General features: G+C 37.0%; 1 pseudogene across 1 annotated transcript in view; it reads left to right on the forward strand.

Moving 5' to 3' along the window:
- The window catches only part of LOC308266789 (histone-binding protein RBBP4-like), a 91,398-nt pseudogene extending 75,523 nt beyond the window's left edge, over positions 1–15,875 (forward strand). Inside the window, exons 3-4 of the transcript in view lie at positions 11,248–11,373; positions 15,038–15,875. The product of the transcript in view is annotated as a histone-binding protein RBBP4-like (transcript). The remainder of the gene's footprint in view (positions 1–11,247; positions 11,374–15,037) is intronic.
- Positions 15,876–18,848: the final 2,973 nt, after the last annotated feature.

Below are 18,848 nucleotides of genomic sequence, written 5' to 3' on the forward strand. Positions count from 1 at the left end.
TTTTGATTGTGACAATTTTATGCAGACTATTTAATGATTCCAAGGGTAGGACAGGCTAAAATGGGAACTGGCAATAGTGGGAGAAAAAATATAAATAATATTTGCTGTGTTCCTTTTACATACAAGAAGTCAAGTCACTGTCTTAACTTCATCAATGCCATGGATAGGGTCCCTGCAGTCCTGAAAGAGGCTGAGGATGAAACTCTAAAGAGAAGAAATATAAATTGTAGTCCACTAAATCTTTCATTCATTAGACTTTGGACATGCATCGCCTTCCTCTATGAATTCTAGAGAGTTAGATATATCATATTCCATGCACAGGGCTTTAATGGGTATTCAATTTTTTATTTTATTTATATGTGGAACATATTGAAAATGGTATACATTTAGACTGTGCTTGTTCCCCTCCCCCTGCCTCTCTTACCCCCCTCCCAACAATGAGTGTCCAGGTTAACCACGATATATTCATACTTTTACACATATTTGGATTTAGATCCTCCATTAATCAACTTCAGCCTGCTTCCTCTCCTATCCTTCCATTATAGCTTTTCTGAGGTTTCCCCTCCATTATTTGGAGTCCCTTTGGTATCCCCAATACTCCCTAATTTGAACATATTAGAGAAAACATATGTCCCCTCTCTTTCTGTGCTTGGCTGATCTCACTTAACATAATGTTCTCTCGATCTTTCCATCTTTTTGCGAATGGCATGATTTTGTTCTTTTTTTATAGCTGAATAGAATTCCATTGTGTGTATTTCCCATAATTTTGCAATCCATTCATCTGTTGATGGAGACTTAGGTTGGTTCCATATTTTGGCTATTAAAAATTATGCTGCTATGAACATGGGTGTACATATGTTACTGTAGTTCTTTGATTTCAAACCCTTTGGACAAATACAATGGCTATTCAATTTAGTTATATCCTCTCTTGTGTGAAAAATTGAGGAAAATAATAGTGAACTCTGCAAGCATATTTCCATTCAAGCATGAAACAAAACAGAAGAAAACAGAAACAAACTTTGGAACTGTAAAATGGCAGCAAATACTTTGATATGGCCAAATGATAATATTAAAGATCCCATCAAACACTGAAGCAAAGTGTGTGTGTGAAGGTGAGCATCCCTGGAAGAGGCAGAATCTCAGGTCTCCATTAGGAGACAGTCCCAGGGATGTGTCAGGACTATGCACAAATAACAGTACAATGTAGAAAGATCACCACTGCACCAGAAACCTGACCTCAGGGTTCCAGAGTTTGAACACACTGGGGTTATAAGTGTCATCCAATGGCCCAGCCTGACAGGTGGGGGGAAATTAAGGAGTTAAAAGGCAATTATTCAGACCATGCAAATCTATGGCTGTGGGCTTTTTAATGCTTACAATACTGTAGACTGCATGGATTCCATCCCTGTGCCATGGGAATCGACAGAATAGCAAGAGAAGTGTAAGAGGGGAATCAAACCTGAGGACTGATTTAGAACAGAACTTTGTGACAGCTCAACTCATAAAACTTAAAACGACCTAAAGGTTTTGGCATTCACATTTTAGTGACGTGCCTGGGTTATGAACTATGTTCTTTGTACCCAGTAAGTTCTACACATTTTGGGGTCACCATAATTCTGTAAGAATGTCACTTCATAGTTGATTTAACAAATCATTAGGGACATGCAAAACCATTTATATTAAATTTATATTTCACTGGCCTAAAAAGGAAAGAAAAGCCTTAACACTCTATCCTGAAATGGAGCATCTTTAGGATTCTGGAGTCCTATACCTTGAGTACCAGTCATACATTAAGCCATGTGAGCCATCCCACCAGAGACAGCCAGGGATTTGGATGCAGCTGAGAGCCAACCTGACCTCTGCACACATTTCCTAAGGTGGCCGCTTTCCTGCCATTCACTGCATAGCAGATGGCAAAAGGCAGTGGGGTGGGAGTGGCTGGCACCTCGTAGATTGCCAGGCTCCGTCTGGGCTCTCAATAAATATTAATTAAACGAGCTGGATCTATTGAAGAGCACTAACCATGCTGCCAATTATGACAACCAGTCTTTGTTTTATATATGATCCGTATGCTAGCATGACAGAGAAACTTTGATCTGTCTTTATAACAACTGAATAGGCTGCAGTGATAACTCAACCAAAGTAGAAATGGGAGGCATACCTGCTTCATAGATTCTACCTTTTTTTAAAAACATATTATTAAAATCTCATTCTACTGATATTTTGATTAGCAGTTCATCTGGACATACAGTTATAATGCTTGGCCAAAAACAATCTGTGTGTGATAGACAGGGCCTAAGACTTCAGCAGACAAAGAGAAAAAGATGCCGCCCAGACTGGTTCACAAAGGGGGCTTATATTTCCAGGGTCCAGTCTATGCAACCAAGGAGTTGTGAAAGTGTTAGCTGAGAACCTGAGTTGAAAGTCATTCAGAGGGAACTGTGTACCTCTTTCCAGGAAAGAGAAGACTGTGCTGTAGCCTAGACTAAGTGAAGGGGAGCTGAAGATGGGTGGTGTCCCAGAGGAATGAGGGTTGAGACGCCATAAATCAACCCAATTCAAAAGCATCCCTGAGTTAATGTGTGCTACTTTACTTTGTATAAATGGTGTATCAAGTTAAACAGTCATAAAAATGCACCCTCTTTGTTATAGCAAGATGCCCGTTATATCTGTCAGCCTGATCAGGCTGCGGGTTCAGATGAGGATTCATTAATATTAATGCCCAAATTCCACAGGCTCGTTCACAATGGCAAGACAACTCTCTCCCTCCTCATGTGCGGTGTCTGAAAATGCCCGCCAGTGATTTCTGGGAGGCCTCATATGCTTCTCAGTTTCTTTTCCCCCAGCCTTCTTGTTAATGATACTGCCAGGCGATATCCTAAGGGGAGGCACCTGGTCACTGGCGAGTTTCCAGAAAGATTTTACAAGGACATTACTGGGCACCAGAGTTACCATATGGGAATGAAGTCTCTTTCCCCTGGTGTACTAAGTAATTTGTGCTGCAGAGTAGCCCAATTAGTAGTGGGGCCCATCCAGAAAACAGCTGCACTAGTCTTGCTGTGTCAGACCTGGCCCTGAGCAGAGGTGAGAAACATTCTGGCCCTTCCTACTTATCCTTCATCAACTAGAATGAGCATTTTGCACCCCCCCAAGCATTTCCTCGGCTCTGCAGTGTTAGGCTATCCACCTTTATGTTTCATAGTTCTCTGTACTTCTGTCATGGCATGTATGGATTTTGTATATATTGCCTATTTTTCTGTTTCCTCCCTCAGACCTCTTTATTGTAAGAATAGAAACTTTTCATATATTGTATATGACAATGTTAGCAACACTATCACATTGCAGAAGTCCAATGGGCACTCTTTTTTTGTGTGTATGTGGGACTGGGAATGGAAACCAAGGGCATTCGACCTTCAAACTATACCCCCTGCCCTATTTTTTATTTTTTATTTTAAAACCGGGTCTCACTGAGTTGCAAAGAGCCTCACTAAGTAGCTGAGGCTGTCCACGAACCACGATCCTCTGGTCTCAGCCTCCCAAAGGCTGGGATTACAAGTGTGCACCACCATGCCCAGCTCTTAGTTTTTTAATAAATAAGATGCCCATCAGCAGATGAATGAATTTCAAAACTATGGGATATGTACACAATGGAATTTTACTCAGTCATAAAAAAACAAAATTATATCATTTTCAGGGAAATGGATAGAACTGGAGCATATTATGCTAAGCGAGGTTAGTCAGTCACAAAAAGTAAGAAAACAGATGCTTTCACTAATATGTGAAAGCTAAGGTGAAATGGGTCCTAGGAGGAGCTCCAGGTGAAAAAGGAGAACCTATAGAGGAGCAAATAAGGCAACCTAACTGAGGGGATGGGAGGGGAGAAGAAGGAAACTTTCTAAAGTACATAATGTATATAAAAAAATAAAATAAATGTCAATCACTAAGCCAAGCATGGAGGGGAGGAAATGGAATAGGGAAGGGGTAGGATCAAATGGAGTGATGTGTGGATGTATATCTACACAAGCTTTTTATCTCATTAAGATGTATGAAGTCAATGCACCAATAATAATAAAGATAAAAAATAAATAAATATTCTTGTGCATTTCTATGTCTCTCATACAATTTACTTAGAATTCAAACAAAAAGCTTTTGCAGTCTTCTCACTTTCAATAATAGAATAGAATAGAGTTGAATAGAATAGAGTAAAATTTTTCATGTTGAAGAAACTGATGTTGAAGAAAATGCTATACAGAAGAGGGTGAGATTTTTATCAGTTTTGTTCAGATATTCACACAGGTTAGAGATGTAGTAAAGATGCACATAACAGAAAATATAGAAGTTGGGACTGAAGAATCAAAAAGGGTATATAGACATGTATTCTGTAAATATTCATTGAGCATTAATAAATAAGTTTAATATTTAGATGAGAACCACTTTGAAAATAATCTAGTAGATTCACAGGATAGAACACAATAGAAGCCTCTGGTCATTTAATACAATTTGATTAGGGACTGAGTGCCAGAGCCAGCCAGCAAAAGTATGGGTTCTGAAGAGAGGCGTGAGGATGAAGAATTCAATTCTAAGAATTTGATTCTCAAAATATCTAATTTATTCTAACGTGGGGGGCTGCCAGCCCACTATCTCTACTGGTCGATCCCTGCTCCTGGGTCAATATCTCCACTAGTCGACGACTACTCCTGGGTCAGTATTCTCTATTGCGCCGACGCTGGGTTTGTTTTTCCAGAGATATTTATACAGTTACAGGTCAATCAATATCCTCATGCTACCACCACCAGAATACAATAAAGACCAACCCAAAGCACATATATTACAGATAGGGTAATCAGTACCCTTGTGCCATCACCATCTGATCTTCTCCCAAACCTTTTACTTTGAACTTTCCATGACCCCAAACCTTGTTCACTCTGGGCGAAGGACAGTCAGCTGAGTCAGAAATATTATTTTAGGGGAAAGCCTTAATGGCTCCACATAACTGACCTCTCAGAATTCTGATTGAGCATATAAAGATATTGAGAAAAGCACTGCAGAAAAGGAAGAAGAATAATCAGGCAAATACAGTAATACTAGTGAATAAAGTATCCTTAAAGTTATATGGTGAAGAAGAGAAAATGGGTGAGAAAGGTGTGCTAAATGGAATTTAGGGGCAATGCCTAATTCATTGATACAGATTCATCTTATGCATATTTACAGACACTAGGAATCTGATACTGAGCACATTCTGCTATGTACTTTACCCTGAACCCTTCTGGAAAGCTCATTAGGTAAGTAGGACCATCACCCTTATCTTATCTACAAAGATCTTTAGGCCAAAAAAAAATTGAGGTACTTTCCCAAGGTCATGTAACCAACAAATCTCAGTAATTGGATTTTAATCCAGAGACTTTAGTTACAGATCTGTGAATTAATTAGATATACATGGTATCTGATGCATTTCCAAATGTAGTGTCATTTGAGGATATGAAGAGACATGAGGCAGGCCAGAGCCTGCCGCGCGGCGAGGCCGGATCTGGAGCCAGCATGGCTGGGCCCGGAGCCTGAAGCAGGTCGAGGCCGGGTCCAGAGCCAGTGAAGCTGGGCCTGAGGCCTTTTGTGTGGCAGGCCTGGAACTGGAGCCTGCTCACAGCAAAGGGCCAGAGGGTTTCTTCAACTGTGTGGCCAAAAAGCACTAGAAGCTGCCACACTGCCTCACCTAATCTCTCAGCAGATTTCCAGATTCAAGTGACATCTATTAAAAAAAATAATTGGTTGTGAGTGGATCATCCTGTCAAAGCTACTCACCTTCTGGCTTTCAGGTTTTCAGTAAGTGGGAATAAGTGTGGAGAAATAGCAGCTCTAATACATTGTTGGTGGGATTGCAAGTTGGTGCAACCACTTTGAAGAACAGTATAGAAGATCCTCAGAAGAAGGAAAACAAACTTATCATATGATACAGCAATACCACTTCTGTGTATCTACCAGAAAGAATGAAAACCAAAATACCAAAGTAATGCATGAACAACCATGTTCATAGCTGCACAGTTCATCATTGCCAAACTGTGGAACCAGCCAAGATGTCCTTCAACGAATTAGTAGATTTCAAAACTATGGGATATGTACACAATGGAATTTTGCCCAGCCTAAGGGAGAACAAAATTATGGCATTTACAGTGAAATGTCACAAAAAATAAGAAATCAGGTGCAAAATATTGGGGAGAAATGAGTAATAGGAGGAACTCTTTATGAAGAAGGGACCCTATAGAAGAGCAATTAAGGTGACGTATCTGAGGGGATAAGAGGCAGGGTAAGGGAAACCCTTTAAAGCACATGATGTACTTAAACATATTAAAGTCAATCAGGAAGCCAAGCATGGGTAGGTGGGAGGGGGAGGGAAGGGGTTAGAGATTGGGTGATGCGTGCATGTATATCTCCACAAGTTTTTTATTCCATTGAGATGTATGACTACAACGCACCAATAAAAATTTATTAATAAAAATAAAATAATTTTCTTTCACTTAATATATCAATTGAAATAAAAACATTAAATTTGAAAAAAGACACATGAGGAATTATTTTGATGTTTGAATTATTCAAGTGATCACTTTTTCTGCTAGTGTCAGTAACTTGGTTTTCCTCATTGTCTATGTCTTTCTTTCTCTCTTTCTTTCTTTCTTTCTTTCTTTCTTCCTTTCTTTCTCTCCTGGGGGTTGAACTCAGAGACATTTTACCTCTGAGTTACACTCCCAGACTTACTTTTAAATTTATTCTTATTTTTGAAATATAGCCTCATTAAGTTGCTGAGGGTCTTCCTAAGTTGCCGAGGCTAGCACTGAATCTGTGATCATTCTGTCTTAGCCTTCCAAATACTGGGTTTACAGGTGTTTGCCATTGTCCCTACCTGGTTTTCTTCAATTAAAATTACTTTTCATTTTTTACCTTATTGTGCACTGTGTACGTGAAGTGTATATGTCAAAAATAGGTATAAGCTGGGCGTGGTGGCGCATGCTTGTAATGCCAGCATTTGGGATGCTGAGACAGGAGGATCGCAGTTCACTGACAGCCTCAGGTACTTAGTGAGAACTTTTGCAACACGGTGAGACTCTGTTTAAAAAGAAAGAATAAAAAATAGGGCTGGGGGTGTAGTTCAGAGGTAGAATGCCCCTGGGTTCCATCTCCAGTACTGCAAAAAACAGGTATAAAAATATAATTAATGCAAAATGCAATAATTATTTTAATTGCTCTCACAGTTCACATAATGTCATAAAAATCATTGTTAGCTATGGTCATTGGTATTAACTGTGGCACCTAAATAACTGGGTTAACTTTGAGTGAATAAAAATAACATGATTTCATAACAGATATTACTTTACTGTTAGTTAAACCTGCTTGTAACACTCTGTGGGTGAGGAAAAAAACAATAGAAAGTACCACCTTAGGGCTTCATACATCTATTATTATCTTTGGTTCTAAATATGATTTAAAGAATTATTTTTAAACTATGAATTAAAGTAGTATTATAGGAAACCCTGGAAAAGAATAGTAAATAAAAAAAGAATCAGCAGATGGTAGAGCCCACAGAAGATAGTTCATAATGTATTGCAAAGAGTAAGTCCTCAGTTGTTCCAGATACTTCATGGAATTCTTCCCTTTGGCAAGGTTATTGTAATATAAACATTGTTATTAATGAAAGAATCCATGGCAATGAGTAAACAGAGTCCAATGAATTTGGTGAATTATTACATTAATTTTATGTATTAAAATATTGGCTGGCTGTTATTGTTAGTATACACTCATAATTCATAGTTCAGTGAATGAAAAACTGGTCCCCAGACTGCTATTTTTTCTCAAAAAATTTTAGAAAAGTCTTACATTAATTTTTTAATTTAAATTTATCAGAAACAATGGCCTCACCTATTCATTGGCTGCTAGCCTGTTTTCTGCCCATTCTGCCCAAGTGGGTTGTTCCCGATCAGGAAAAAAGCTCTATTAGGAGGTATGATGAATATAACAGGTGTGTATTGTAATGGTTGAAAAATACTGACTTGGGCAGATCACAACTGGAAGAGAATTTTAGTGTTAAACTCTGAATGTGCCAGTGGGCAGTGCCAGGCACAAACACGGAAGGAAACAGATGGTAAATATATTCTGACCAACTGACAATTGCAATTCCCATGGCCAAGCAGCTCCAAGACTAGTGGTTCCCAGGTCAGATAGAATTCATTCTATTTCTACACTCAACAAATAAATATAATTACTTTAGTATGCAAATATTTTGAGCTGCTAGAACGTATTTTGATAGGTTTTCTAAATACAAATAATTATTAAAAATTTTACAACAGTGAAAAATGTATTTGTTCATACATATTATGTCAAGTTATTCTGAAATTTTATTATTATAAACTAATTTTGTGAACAAAATATTTTCCTATGATGGAAATTCAAACATAAAACCATCCAAAAATGTTCTGCATGTTTTTATAGATATTTGAATTATGTTAATGATTTAAAATGTCTAAGGCTGCAATTGTTATATCAGGATTTTGTTGTGTGCAATTGATGTTTCAGAAAAAAAATAATTTGTACAGACTTTCTCCAGATGGGTATGAATCAGATTAGTTTAAACAGGTGTTACTTTGCTTTGTTTAATAATTGCTGTGTTAGAGACAAAGTTTTTTCTTTATTCTAACGTTAGTACAAAGCATCACCCACTCAACTAGAAAAATCTGATCATTGGATGGTCTTCCAAGATGTAATAAATTAGTAATGTTGGCAGTGGTGCTTATTTTAATAAAAAATCCCAATGTCAATTTTACTACTTTATGAAAGCAAACATTTTAGGTCTGTAACAATCCCCCTAAGCATGGGAATATATATATAAAGGAAGATGACCCACACCATGCCCAGGGTTGGGACTATCACATGAAAAGCATCTACTCCCAGGCTGGCAGGATTTCCTATGACATTATTTTGTTTTTTCTCATTCACTCTGAGAATAAGACTGAGAAGTTTTGCCAGATAAAATCTTGTTGGGACTTGGAAGCTAATAGTTTTCAGTTGCTAATTTACATTAAGCCCTAGCTCTGCCAGATCAAGAAATAAGACTGAGTACAAAGCCAGATGACCTTAAATGACTTAGAAATGAGCAGTCACCTGTGCACTAACCATGTGCATATGAAGTGGTCTTACGTAGTGACAAGGTAGATCAGAATATAGCTCTGACTTTGTCGATGTATCAATGCATGTCATCTTATTAATAAACAAAAACTGCCAAATTTCTACTTACTCTCTACCCTAGTTATACTATATTATCATGAAAAGTTAGTAATAATTAATTTAATAACCTTAAAGAAAGCTAAATTTTGTTGTTACATCCATTAGCTTTGGGGAGTAGTATATCACCCTAAAATTCAGTGGCTTGAACCAACAACTATTTAGCTCACAATACATCAGGGTACAATGTAGGCTGGACTTAGTGAGTGGCTCTTCTACCTGTCTCAGCTTATCTCACTAATACATCATCTACCACATGGAGACTAATGGGGCTGGGTGATCTGGAATGATCCCACTCACAGTCCTGGTAGATTGCTGGAATGTGGCTAATGTAGCAGTAGTGAGTGAGTCATGAGTTCCTCTTCATCTAATGGGCTAGACCATAATCTAAAGTAGATCATGCTTACTCACATGATAGTTTCAGAGTCCCACAAACTGCAAAAAAGCATCAGCCCAAATCAATGCACAAGGATTTTCTAAGTCTTCTTGTTTGCTATTGTCTCAATGCCTAAAATAAGTTACATGGCCAAGCCCAGCAAAGAAAATAGATGAATACTGAGAATTATAGGAAAAGATAGTATGGAGACAGGGAAGGGAGTGATTTGTGGTGAGTTTTATAATCTACCACTCTGACTAACCACTATCAGTTTAACATACAGAACTGAGTTCTGACTGGGCTTATTGTTTTAGCAATGTCTATTAGTGAACAAGGATGAAAACTAAAACTATTGTGATATTCAGTGTTCAAGAGGCCAAAATTTTTATGAATATTTTGATGTAGAAATGACTAACTGCATTTGTCAGTTTTCTATTGCTAAGACAAAATACCAGATGCTGTGTTCTTTATACAGAAAAGACATTTATTTAAAAGGTTCTACCACTTCCCAACATTTCCACACTGATCATCCAATACAAGAACTCTTGTGGGACACACTTCAAACTCCAGCGATGATATTGATTGGGCTCTTACTATGCCAGTATTTTGCCTACATTATCTCATTTGATGGGGAAAATACTCAGTGAGGCACCTGAGTATAAATGTGAAGTAGACTGCCTCTGTTGGTCCTAGTGGAGTCAAGTTCTTTAGAGATACACTTTTGTCTTCATTATTCCAGAGTAGGACCTTAACTTCTCACTCTGAGCTGATTTTATTCACTTTATTGAAATGATTGCTTTATCAAAACAACATACTAAACTTCTGCTAAGAAAGGGCGAATATAAATGCAAAAATAAATAAGTATGAAAAAAATATGAAGTCAATCAGTAAGCCAATCATGAGAAGGAGAAAGTAGGGAGGGAATGGGGTGGGAATTGAGGAAGGGCTAAATAAATGATGTATGCACCTATACCTCTATTATCTTGTACTCCATTAAGATGTATGACTACAATGCACCAATAAAAATTAAGAAAAAGAAAAAATAGAAAACCGAGAAGCACATTCTAAAAATTAATATCTAATAAATCATGGTCCAAAAAGTTTTAGACCACGTGTTTTGTTTAAGTTTTTGAGGAGTCTAAAAGATTTTTTTGGATTCTTGGACAACTTGATAAGGATATCAAAGCAGCTTTATACTTATATTTACTATGATAGCAAAATTTAAAATGTTATACCTGACATTGTGGAATTTTACCCTATCTCTAAGTGTTTCCTTACCCAAATATTTTTTGTCTTCTTTACCAAAATATCTCTTTTTTTGACTGCCATAGATCTGAATATATCACATTTTTTATTATTCAGCTTATATGATTTCTCACTGTCTTTGTTGGCATTGTAACTGTACCTTTTCAATCCTGACCACCACACTCACACCAGTGTTTTCTAATGAATATAAGGAGAATACTACTCTGCTTTGAACTATTCATTTATACTAATTTATACTAGAACTGATACGATGGTCCTCATGTATAAATCACTTGAGCTAGTGCAACTGCTCTAGCACTAACATTCTGATGTCTTCATGGACTGCTGTTTTATTTCAGTGGATTCCAGATTGCCTGGAGCAAGAAAAGGGCTTCCAAGAGAAAACTGTCACAGGAAAGGATCAAGATGGTGGGCCAGGTGCAGAGACAGGGACAGCTGGCAGAGCCAAGGAGGTCCAAGTGGAGGTTCATGAAATATTCTAATTCTAACCCAGCTGCCTTGGCATCATATTTCAATGCTAAAAGATAAAGGCTCTTTCCATAATTTAAAAGAGCTGCTCACGGTTGCATCCTTTGATTTAGGATTCTCCCTATTTGTCATGTTGAGTGTTACATGGGAGTGCTGCTCTCTCACTTCATTAGAGAAGAAAAATTGTTCATCCACTTTAAGGTCCAAAGTTTGTTTCGAAATCTACTCAGGAGTGGCACACTTCCAAATATACCACTCCTAGTTGACAGCAAGGGCCTTGGAAAGTGTATTGGGAACCAAGAGTATTTACATTTGGGAATCAAAACTGACTTTGTCATTCTGTTCATATACCCAAGCAATACTTAAAGAACAGTCTCAATAATTTCTGTTATAATTTTCCTTCTAAGCAATCTTTTATTGCTCATTATAAAGCGGCATAACATAGGAAACAGTGTGTGTGTGTGTGTGTGTGTGTGTGTGTGTGTGTTTCTGGACCTTGAACTCAGGGGCATTCTATTTCTGAGCTATACCCTCAGTCATATTTTATTTTTTATTTGGAAACAGTATCTCCCTAAGTTGTGAAGAGACTCACTAACTTCCTGAGGCTGGCTTTGAACTCAGGGTTCTCTTGTCTTAGTCTCCTGTGTTCGTTTTAATTTTTGTAAGGGTATAAAGAAGGCAGATACTGTTGTCCAAGGTTTACTAACACCCGATGACCTTCTTGGGATGATCCCAGAGCAATCATATCTATGGCTCCAGCAACCCAGTCTCAGCTTCACTGTCCCTAGGGGAAAAAACTCAGTGGCTCACAGGCATCAGTTTTCTTGCAGACAAACAAAGGGGTTTTGGAGCATGGTTTTGGGAATTAATGTCGACCCTTTATATCTGCAGTGACTGGATAGTGAGGCCTGAATATATGTTGCATAAAAATGAAGAAACTGAGGCCCAGTTCATAGTTCTAACTTGAAAACTATACTCACAAAACTTTATAAAATAAGTAAAAACTTGATCCTTTTGTTATTCCTCCAAATTAACAAATGCTCTTGGGGATGGGTCTAAACATCAGTGTAAATTGTTACCAGCTTTTTCTTCTTTCTACCTGGAAGAAATAACATAAAATATGCTTTTTAAATGCATACAATATGGTTTAATAAATTCTGATTCCTGCTCCAATCTTTCTCCTCCCTTTAGCTCTTGGCTGACCTAACTGGGACCAGAGCCACTCCCTTCATTTCCAGCAAAGAATGTATTTGCTCTTCTAACTTACGGTAGCCTGATGTTTCTAATCAAATCCAAGGATTTGGGATTTCGCCTGAAAACATCAGCATAATACATTTACGTACGGATAAGTTATTATAAGTACCACTCTGTAGTTTCTTAAAAACATTAAAAATAATTGAGGTTATTTTTTCAAATACAGATTGGTCTAATAATTTTGATTCATTTAACCAGATATTATTATAATTAAAGTTAATTTTTCTTTTTTTCATATTAAAAAAATTAGCATTTGAATAAAATTTCTCCCAACTGGCATAAATCCAACTAAATTTTTTGAAAAAAATATAGAGTTTCTATTTTGGAAAATATGTAGATTCAAGCACCAGAGAGAAGGAATTACTCTGTCTTCCTATTTCTTGTATTACTAGAACTTGAACCCTGCGCCTCATGCAAACTTAACAAGCACTCTACTACTGAGCTACATTCCAACCTTCTTTAAAATTATTTTTTGAATTTTAAGCTTTTTCTTTTTGAAACTGGCTCTTGCTAAGTCGTCTAGGCTGCCTCAACCTCCCAAGTAGCAGCTTGGTTTACAGGCATGCACCACTGCACCCAGCCCTGTCTTATTATTTCTTTGAAGTATAATTTTTTCCACATAACGGATGCTCAGTAAACATTTATGGATTTGAACTAAACACGGGTTTTGTTTTATGCTTTTAAAATAGAGATTTTCTCTTACACTTTTAAAATAGAGTAATGAGGCTAACAACTTAAGTAGCTAGAAACAATCCAAGTTTTACAGGGAGTGTGATAGTTGAAGGCTGCAAAAGAACAGAGATGGTTTCAGGATAACCCTCCCCATCAAAAGAATAAGGCATGCGGGGGCATTGGAGAAAATATCCAGATTTGTTGCTTTGGTAACAGATGCAGAGGATAGTGGAATGTGAGCTATAAATCTAGAACCAGATGAATCGCAAAGTATAGCATAGATAATGCCAACATTTTGTTAGCTATATCTAAAATACTAAAACTAAAGAATATTTTAGTTTTAGTGGATTTGGAGGATGCACTTAGAAGCAGACAGGTAAAGGATAGCAGGAGACTGCAGGGCTAGAAGGCAAGATTGTGCAATTTGGCTATTAGATAAGATCAGAAGGCAAAATTCAGGCTACTCTAGGTAGAATAAAGCCCTTTCACTCTAGAATCATTGACAAGGGAAAAATCTAAATGGAAAAATGGGTGAAAAGAAATTGTGAAAAGTTGGCCATTGAAATCATGCAGACCTAGAATTTAATGTCATTGGTAGCTTTCAGCACATTAATTACTGTACACAAGTCTCAGTTAATAAAAAAAGGCATAATAATACTAAATATATGTGAAATACATAGTAGAGGCTCCATAATGTTTATGTACATTCCCTATGAATCCATAATGAATAGATATATAAACTCTGCCACTGTTCCACACAGAATCAAAGTTAATAGGAACTATTCTTAAGGATGGAAGTTCAGACCAACTTGGGATATGGTGTACCCAGAAAACCTTGAGCCCTGAGGAAACATGGGCAAGCTTCTTCACTGATGAGATAGAAAGCAGTCATCCCTCCAGACAGTTTAGGATGCCATATGAACGTCCTTATTTTTCCAGCTGAACAGAATTTGTTCCTTATTAAAAATAGTGGTTACAACTCCTTTTACATTTTAACAACCTATTAAAGAGATACTATTACTCTCATTTACCATAGGTGAAAATGAAGCTCAAAGAATCTATTTTTCCCAAGTAGATCTGACATGGAACTGCTTCTTTTCAATTTTACTGTCCATATTCTCATCCTGGTCCCCATTACGGCTTGCCTGAGATACTTCAGATCCTAAATGGAAGGCCCATGTCCACTCCTTTTTCTTCAATCAACCTTTCATATTGTTTAGTAGTTAATTACTCAATTTTAACATTTTGCCATAGGTCTTTCATAGCTTCCTACTACATTTAAAGAAAAACTCAGACATCTCATCCAAAATCACACAATCCAGGGTTCCCATCCCCTTGATACATGGCTCCTTGGCCACTTTCCTACTGCAAGAATGTCATTAATCTCTTAGACTGTTCTCTGCCAAAACAATCTAAACTTCATTCTTTACTGTTGGCTTTTGTTATGGTGACAATACCTGAGAAAAGCAACTTAAAGAAGGAAAAGATAATTCTGATTCATGGATTTAGATGTTTCAGTCCATGGTCAGCAGTCATGGGACTGCTCTGGGACTGAGATGAGGAAGAGCATCATGGTAGAAGGACATTAGTAAAGAAAAGCCACAGAGAGAGGGAGGAGTGGGCCAGGTACAGGAAATTCCTCTCCAGGCTCTGTACCCCCCCATCGTCTACTTTCTGCACTATCTCCCAGTTGTGTATATAGCAATAAGTGAATTAATCCACTGATGGGGTGAGAGCCCTGAGGATCCAGCCACCTCCCCAAGTCCACCTCTGAGCACTGCTGCACTGAAGACAGAGCCTTCAACACAGGAGCTTCTGGACAACATCCAGATCCAAACTGTCGTATTTGTCTTTCTCCTGCAATGTACAACCCCAGGATACCATACCATCTGCCTATGGGACATCAGTGTCATTCCAAAGGAAAGAAAATTGGTTGATGCAAAGACCATCTTTACAGGACATACAGCAGTAGTAGAAGGATGTTTCCTGGCATCTGCTCCATGAGTCTCTGTTTGGGTCAATTGCTGATGATCAGAAACTTATAATTTGGGATACTTGTTCAAACAATATTTCCAAGCCAAGCCATTCAGTTGATGCTCACACTGAGGAAGTGAACTGCCGCTTTTCAATTCCTATAGTGAATTAATTCTTGCTACAGGATCAGCTGACAAGACTGTTGCCTTATAGGATCTGAGAAATCTGAAACTTAAGTTGCATTCCTTTGAATCACATAAGGATGAAATATTCCAGGTTCAGTGGTCACCTCAAAATGAGACTATTTTAGCTTCCAGTGGTACTGATCGTAGACTGAATGTCTAGGATTTAAGTAAAATTGGAGAGGAAACAATCCACAGAAGATGGCCCCCCAGAATTGTTGTTTATTCATTGTGGTCACACTGCCAAAATATCCGATTGCTCCTGGAACCCAATGAAATTTGGGTGATTTGTTCTGTATCAGAAGATAATATCATGCCAAGTATGGCAGATGGCAGAGAACATTTATAATGATGAAGATCCTGAAGGAAGTGTGGATCCAGGAGGACAAGGATCCCAAATATGTCTGACCTTGTGATTTTAGACTCTTCTTTTTTCCTCTCAACCCTAAGATTGATTTGACACTGGTTTGAGACACAGTTTCTGAACTCTATTCTGGTCCATTTGTCTTGCTTGCACTAGTAGTGTACTGTGTTTAAAATAAGTTTAGATATCTAATAGTAGGTATCATTAAACCTTACTTCAAAAATAAGCTGTCTATTCTGTGTATGTGTGGGGGCTACTGGGGAGTATTATGATCCCAGAGGCATTCTACCTCAGAGCTACACACCCACATCAATTTTAATTTTTATTTGAAAAGCAGGCCTCACTAAATTGCTGAGAGCTTTGTGATCCTCCAGCCTCCCAAGGACTAGGATTATAGGAATGGGCCACCACAACCGACTAGATTGACATTCTTGACTGAATTTTCAAGTAAGGTTTAGAACCTTCTTGTTAGTTTCCATGTCTATAAACACATAAAAATAATCTTGCAGGGCTTCGATTGAGACTAAACTTTTTCTATTGTTAAATTTTGAATTAACAAATATTTTTACAATATCAAGTCTTTGTATATATGGCTTATGCCCTTATTTGTCTTTAGTTTGTTAATGATATTTTGTAGTTTCTCCTTCAAATTCGATGTAGCTAACATTAAATTTATTCTAAGGTATTCAATATTTTATCATAGGTGATATTTTTTATTTTCTAACTTTTATAAATACATGTGTGACTTTTGTGCATTGGCCATATAATATACTCTTTAAGTGTATTTGCTCTAATTATAATTATTTATAATTATATAAAATTAGGGACATTTGACCTCGGAGCTACACCCCCAGCCCTATTTTTTAATCCTTTATTTGAAGCAGGGTCTCGCTAAGTTGCAAAGGGCTTTACTAAGTAGATGAGGATGTCCGTAAACTTCGATCCTCCTATCTCTGCCTACGAAATGCTGGGATTACAAGTGTGTGCTACCACACCTGGCATTACTTATAATTATTTAATCTGTATATTAGAATTTTCTGTATTTTATTTTCTATAAATAAGAAAAGTTTTAGTCTTTTACACCCATTGATGGCTTTGTTCTCTTTTTTCTTGATTTCCTGTATAATGTCAAATAGAAATGATAATGGATATATTATGTCTGATCTCAAGGAAAAGCTTTCAACATTTCATGAATGTATGTGCCATTTGCTATCAGTTTTTATAAATATTTTTATCAAGTTAAGAAAGTTTGGCTTCTGTCATTGTTTCCTCCGTGTTCTTATTAAAACTGTTGAATTTATCAGATTTTTCTTGCATCTCTTGCCCTCATCCTGTGACTTTCCTTCTTTATTAATGTGGTGAATCTATCTTGCTTGGGTTCCATAGTACTTTTGGATTTGGGACTTAATTATTTTTGTTGAATTTGGATTTTAGACAATAGCTTTTTGAAAACTTTTGTCTTATGTTCTGTCTCCTGCTTATGAGACTCTAAATATAGATAAATATATATGTTTTCTTTTTATAATGACCCAAGTTTCTCTGATGTTCCTTTTTGTTCCTTCCTTTTTATTTTTCTTTTCATCTACGTACTTCAGATTGAATATTTTCTATGGGTCTATATTTAGGTTTATGAATTTTATATTTTGCTTTGTCTAATATTAAAATCAATTTAACATTTAAATTTCCTAATTTTAATTATTTTAATTATATTTAATTATTGAATTTTTTAAATCTTGAGCTTTTACTCTAAAATATTCCATTTATATATTAACAAATTCTGTGGCTCTCAATCTGAATAACTGTATGATCTTTAGGTCTATTTCTTTCTAGAAGCTGGAGATTTTTTTGAATGTTATATAAGACCCAGTGTTGGTATTATCTCCAGAAAGAGTTTATTCTGTTCTCTGGTGGAGAACCTGAGTTGGGCAAAGATTAGAATATATCAGTATGATAAATTATAATTTTTGTATAACTTTTGTAATTTTGTCAATTTATCCACTGTTTCACAAGTACTATTTTGGAGCACCAACTGAAATTCTAGGGTATTTACTTAGACCCTTTCTTTATGATAGGATCCTATCTTCAACTTTTATTTTCTTAGCACTTAAGAAACTTCTGTATACTTCTCTGAGGTTTTCTTTTTCTTTTCTTTTCTTTTTTTTTTTTGAGGTATTAGGGATGGAACCCAGGGGCATTCTACCTCAGAGCTACACCCCCAGCCTGATTTTTTTATTCTTTATTTTGAAAAAGGGTCTCCTTGAGTTGCAGAGGGCCTCACTGAGTATCTGAGACTGACAGTGAACCTCCATCCTCTGGTCTCAGCTTCCCGAATGCTGGGATTACAAGCGTGCACCACCATGCCAGGCTCTGAGACTTTTTTTTTTTTAAGTACTTCTACTTTCTTCTCAGTGTTTTCTTCTCTCTGAACATAAACTTGAACAAATACTTCAAGAATCACTTTTAATTGTAACTTTTTTTTTTTCTATCTTCTCTCTTGGATTTTGCCTTTTAAGTCCTGGATAACTTACTCCTGTTTTTGTCTCTTGATTCTATCATATTTTCCCTATATATATCTTATGAGTTTACCAAAATGTGGTGTGTGTGTGCGTGTGTGTGTGTGTGCGTGTGTGTGTGTGTGCGTGTGTGTGTGTGTGTGTGTGTGTGTGTGTGTGTGTGTGTTAGCTACTGCCTCTTGCCTAGTTTCTCAGTCTCTACAGCAAATGCTCCACTGGAAACCTGTTCCCTGGATGTAAGCTTTGTGGTTCACTTCTCTGATGGGTCTTGGCCTCTTGTGTCCTTAGAGCCTTAGCAACTTCAGTGACTTCAAACAAATCTCTTCCTTTGGAATTTTATGTCTTTCTTTTTTTCACTTGTTCTTAGTAGGAATGTCAATCAGCTACAGTTTCTCCAGTATAGCCATCTCAGAAATTCCTGACAACTTGATTTTTGATGACTTAAGAGTTGCACCAATCTTTGAGTGTCAGAATCTGAGTGATTTAACAAATATTGTATAAGCTTTTTTTTT

This window comes from Muscardinus avellanarius (assembly GCF_963383645.1).
Source record: "Muscardinus avellanarius genome assembly, chromosome: 9".
Lineage (NCBI taxonomy): Eukaryota > Metazoa > Chordata > Mammalia > Rodentia > Gliridae > Muscardinus > Muscardinus avellanarius.